General features: G+C 36.4%; 1 protein-coding gene across 1 annotated transcript in view; it reads left to right on the top strand.

Annotated features, from left to right (window-relative positions):
* The first annotated feature begins 6,054 nt into the window (after positions 1-6,054).
* The window catches only part of ccdc85b (coiled-coil domain containing 85B), a 1,953-nt gene continuing 1,930 nt past the window's right edge, over positions 6,055-6,077 (top strand). The window contains exon 1 of the mRNA XM_061930222.2: positions 6,055-6,077. This exon is cut by the window's right edge and continues 1,930 nt beyond it. The gene's annotated coding sequence lies outside the window, so the exon portion shown is untranslated.

Raw genomic sequence — 6,077 nt, forward strand, 5'->3', positions numbered from 1 at the left:
AAAAAGCATGTTGTTTTAACGTTATATTTTTGTTGTAGAATATTGGTTGGGAAATGGCTAAAATTCAATGTTAAATCAACGTCACAACCCAACATTGATTAAACGTTGTCAAAAAACATGTCGTTTCAACGTTGTGTTTGTGTTGTAGAATATTGGTTGGGAATTGACCAAAATTCAATGATCAAATCAACGCCAGAACTCAACATTGATTAAACGTTGTCAAAAAGTATGTCGTTTCAACGTTGTATTTGTGTTGTAGCATACTGATTGGAAAATGACCAAAATTCAATGGTCAAATCAACGTCAGAACCTGACATTGATTAAACGTCGTCAAAAGCATGTTGTTTCATTGTTGTATTTGTGTTGTAGAATAATGGTTGGGAAATAACCAAAATTCAATGGTCAAATCAACAGCAAAACCTGACATTGAATAAACGTCGTCAAAAAGCATGTTGTTTCAACATTATAAATAAATGATAAATGGGTTGTACTTGTATAGCGCTTTTCTACCTTCAAGGTACTCAAAGCGCTTTGACACTACTTCCACATTTACCCATTCACACACACATTCACACAACATTGTATTTGTTTTGTACAATATAGGTTGGGAAATGGCCAAAATTCAATGGTTAAACCAAATTCAGAGCCAACGTTGATTAAATGTCGTCAAAAAGTATGTTGTTTCAACGTTGTATTTTTGTTGTAGAATATTGGTTGGGAAATGACCAAAACTAAATGGTCAAATCAACTTCAGAGCCCGACGTTGATTAAAGGTTGTCAAAAAGCATGTTGTTTCAACGTTATGCTTGAGTTGCTCAACGTCATGACCTAATTCTACAAGTTCTCAAGGTTATTTTAATGTCTTGTGCCTGCTGGGCTTTCCATGCACTATTGTTATTATTGCAAATAAACCACAGCAGCCCTACAGACATGATGCATTTACCTTCCTGATGACCTCAAATAGCACACTGCATGTTATCGCCTCCATTATTCCTCTGCAAGGAAGATCCTTATAGAGGAAGTGGTTACAGAAATGTGCGTCTTTCTTCATCGTATGGCACTCTTTCCATGCACTATTGTTATGATTGAAAATAAACTGTAGCAGTCCTACAAAAAGTTGATGCATTTTACTTACCCTAAAAAGCACACTTGCCTCCATCAGGAAGATCTTTATAGAGGAATTGAGTGATTGCAGAGATGTTTCCTTGGAAATGTGCTTGTTTTTTCATTGTATGCCACTCTTTCCATGCAATAAACTAGCAGCCCTACAAACATGATGCCTTTTACTTACTGATAACCTTAAAAAGCACATTGCATGTTATTGCCTCCATTTGCAAGATCCTTATTAGAGGAAGTGGTTTCAGAGGCATTTCCTTGGAAATGGGCCTGTGTTTCCCTTCAGTGGTTGTGATTAGAGATGTCCGTATTGGCCGATAAATGCGTTAAAATGTAATATCGGAAATTATCGGTATCGTTTTTTTCATTATCGGTATCTTTTTTTGTTTTTTTTAATTAAATCCACATAAAAAACACAAGATACACTTACAATTAGTACACCAACCCAAAAAAACTCCCTCCCCCATTCACACTCATTCACACAAAAGGGTTGTTTCTTTCTGTTATTAATATTCTGGTTCTTACATTATATATCCATATATATCAATACAGTCTGCAAGGGATACAGTCCGTAAGCCATACTTGCCAACTCTCCCGAAAACCTTCCGGGAGAAATTTTCTCCCGAAATTCAGGCGGAGCTGGAAGCCACGCCCCCTCCAGCTCCATGCGGACCTGAGTGACGTGTCAACAGCCTGTATTCACGTCCGCTTTCCCACAATTGGTTTCTTATGTGGGTTTATTGTTAGGCAGTTTCATTAACGTCCTCCCAGCGCGGTAACAACACACAACAACAGCAGTCATGTTTTATTCTACCGTAAAGCAGTTCGTCTGCCGTAAACAGCAATGTTGTTGTAATATATTGAGTTGGAGGCAATAACCAGGCGAGGTGATGAAGTACGTCTCTTTACTGTAGACTTCAGAACAGACTCGCACACTTGACGTCAGGTGCGCAACACCACGTAAATCGTTGACCAACCAAAAAGTAACCCCAGTACGCTATAGCCAACATTCACCAGGAGATGGCAACAGACAAACATAGATCACTCTATTACATTCCTCCCCTTTTAGAAATGTAGAAGTTACTCAAAATAAATAAACAACCCAACCAAAAAATGCAGCAGCTCAATTAAAAAACTGTACTTAAGCCACATTCTTTTTTTTTTTTTTTAGTACTGAACTCTTAACCCTCATTTGTAAACAATAACATGCTTATTATACAAACAGTATTTGTACACCTTTAACACAGATTTTTATACTGTCTTCAGAGATTCCGTTTTTTTGGTGGTACTCGAAACCTTTCTGGGTACCTGCGAAAGGGTGTTCAGCATGGTTAGAAAAATAGGGACAGAGAATAGAACAAGGATGGACAATTCAACCCTTAACTCAACAATGAGTAGATGATTGTTATGTGTGTGTATATGTGTAAATAAATGAACACTGAAATTCAAGTATTTCTTTTATTTATATATATATATATATATATTATATGTATATATTTTTTGGATAACCTTATTAAGACATATATATATATATATATATATATATATATATATATATATATATATATATATATATATATATATATATATATATATATATACATATATATAAATATATATATATATATATATATATGTCTTAATAAGGTTATCCAAAAAATAGTGCTCGATACCGTAGTAGAGCGCAATATATGTATGTGTGGGGAAAAAAATCACAAGACTATTTCATCTCTACAGGCCTGTTTCATGAGGGGGGGTTCCCTCAATCATCAGGAGATTTTAATGGGAGCATTCACATACCATGGATTATATAGGGCACAGAGTGGGTGGGTACAGGCTGGTGTAGGGGCGTGGTGATTGGCTCATGTGTTACCTAGGAGGTGTTTCCGTCTGTGGCGGCATGCTGTTACAATTTCGCTGCGCTTGTTGAGGGATGACAGGTCTGGACGGTAAATAATAAACAGTTTTTCTTTCAAGCATAGGTTGCATCTTTTATTACCACTATTGTAGGGTGTGCTGGATGCAAGAATTTGCCATGTTATTGAATATCCATCCATCCATCCATTTTCTACCGCTTATTCCCTTTGGGGTCGCGGGGGGCGCTGGAGCCTATCTCAGCTACAATCGGGCGGAAGGCGGGGTACACCCTGGACAAGTCGCCACCTCATCGCAGGGCCATTGAATATTCAACATTATTGTCTTTGAGGTCCCAAATGTGTTTGCTGAGTTCTGTGGTATTCCGCAGGTTTTGGTTCCTGAAAGAAGCCTTGTGATTGTTCCATCTGGTTTTGAACTCTCCCTCAGTTAATCCTACATATGTGTCGGATGTGTTAATGTCCTTGCGTGTTACCTTAGATTGGTAGACAACTGATGTTTGTAAGCACCCCCCGTTGAGAGGGCAATCAGGTTTCTTTCGACAGTTGCAACCTTTGTTGGTTTTGGAGTCGGCCCCCGGACAGAATGACTCCAAAACCAACAAAGGTTGCAACTGTCGAAAGAAACCTGATTGCCCTCTCAACGGGGGGTGCTTACAAACATTAGTTGTCTACCAATCTAAGGTAACACGCAAGGACATTAACACATCCGACACATATGTAGGATTAACTGAGGGAGAGTTCAAAACCAGATGGAACAATCACAAGGCTTCTTTCAGGAACCAAAACCTGCGGAATACCACAGAACTCAGCAAACACATTTGGGACCTCAAAGACAATAATGTTGAATATTCAATAACATGGCAAATTCTTGCATCCAGCACACCCTACAATAGTGGTAATAAAAGATGCAACCTATGCTTGAAAGAAAAACTGTTTATTATTTACCGTCCAGACCTGTCATCCCTCAACAAGCGCAGCGAAATTGTAACAGCATGCCGCCACAGACGGAAACACCTCCTAGGTAACACATGAGCCAATCACCACGCCCCTACACCAGCCTGTACCCACCCACTCTGTGCCCTATATAATCCATGGTATGTGAATGCTCCCATTAAAATCTCCTGATGATTGAGGGAACCCCCCCTCATGAAACAGGCCTGTAGAGATGAAATAGTCTTGTGATTTTTTTCCCACACATACATATATATATATATATATATATATATATATATATATATATATATATATATATATATATATATATATATATATATAATAAAATAAATATATATATAGCTAGAATTCACTGAGAGTCAAGTATTTCTTATATATATATATATATATATATATATATATATATATATATATATATATATATATATATATATATGAAATACTTGACTTGGTGAATTCTAGCTGTAAATATACTCCTCCCCTCTTAGCCACGCCCCCAACCACTAATAGTACTAACCTTTAACAGTTAATTGTACTCATTTTCATTAATTACTAGTTTATATGTAACTGTGTTTATATTGTTTTACTTTCTTTTTTATTCAAGAAAATGTTTTTAATTTATTGATCTTATTTTATTTTATTAATTTTTTTCAAAAGTACCTTATCTTCACCATACCTGGTTGTCCAAATTAGGCATAATAATGTGTTAATTCCACGACTGTATATATCGGTTGATATCGGTATCGGTTGATATTGGTATTGGTAATTAAAGACAATATCGGAATACCGGATATCGGCAAAAAGGCATTATCGGACATCCCTAGTTGTGATTAAACCTGTGGGAATATGAAGCAGGTCTTATTTGTTAAAAAACAAACAAAAAATAAAACATACACTTTTAGTACACTACTGTTATTTTTTATGATGTTTTCGATACAAAGATCCGACTGGGAGCGTCCAAAGAGATTACAAATATTTATTACCTTCCCCTGATAGAAACATTACATCTGTTTCACAGTCGAATACAAACGCTGAGTGTTTCCGGTAGAATAAGAAAATAAAACACTGTTGAATAGTGAAAAGTAAAGATTGGTAGGATTTTTTTTTTTTTTTAAATATCGCTTTAACTCTAAATGTATTGAAAAAAAAGTAAACGTGGGTCTCGTTTACCAACAACCTGTCGCTTGAGCTTGAACATTATAACATGTGCGTTTTTGTTTTGAAGCACCAGCAGAAAAGTTTCCGGTAAAGTCTCCATCTTGATGCCGTTAGCAGCTAAAATAAAGATTGGAAGGAAGCCTTTTAAAAATACCGCTTTGACTCTAATTGTATTTAATCTAATGTGCCTGTGTTCCCTTTCTATGCTTGAGATTAAACCTGTGCGAATATGAAGCAGGTCTTATTTGTTAAAAAAAAAAAAAAAAAAGTACACTTTTAGTACACTCCTATTGTTTTATTTATGATGTTTTCGATACAAAGATCAGACTGGGAGCGTCCTAAAGAGATTACAAATATTTATTACCTTCCCCTGATAAAAACATTACCACTGTTCATCAGTCGAATACAAACGCTGAGTGTTTCCTGTAGAATAAAAAAATAAAACACTGTTGAATAGTGAAAAATAAAGATTGGATGGAAAACTTTTAAAAATACCACTTTAACTCTTCTTAAATTTGTGAAAGAGTAAACGTGTGTCTCTTTTACTAACAACCTGTCGCTTGAGCTTGAACATTATAACATGTGCGCTTTTGTTTTGAAGCACTAGCCGAAAAGTTTCGGTAAGGTCTCTCGCTTGATGCCGTTAGCTGCTAGCAGAGTCGCAATCGTGAAAGTGGAGGAGGCGGAACGCTGAGTGTTTCCTGTAAAATAAAAAAAATAAAACACTATTGAATAGCGGAAAATCAAGATTGGAAGGAAACCTGTTAAAAAATATCACTTTAACTGTAATTGTATTTATTGAAGAGTAAACATTCGTCTCTTTTACCAACAACCTGTCGCTTGAGCTTGAGTATTGTAACATGTGTGCTTTTGCTTTGAAGCACCAGCACATACGTTTCCGGTTAAGTGTCCAGCTTGACGCTGTTAGCCACAAGCAGAGTCACAACCGTGAAAGTGGCGGAGGCGGACATT

This window comes from Nerophis lumbriciformis, linkage group LG36, assembly GCF_033978685.3.
Source record: "Nerophis lumbriciformis linkage group LG36, RoL_Nlum_v2.1, whole genome shotgun sequence".
In the NCBI taxonomy this organism is placed as follows: Eukaryota; Metazoa; Chordata; class Actinopteri; order Syngnathiformes; family Syngnathidae; genus Nerophis; species Nerophis lumbriciformis.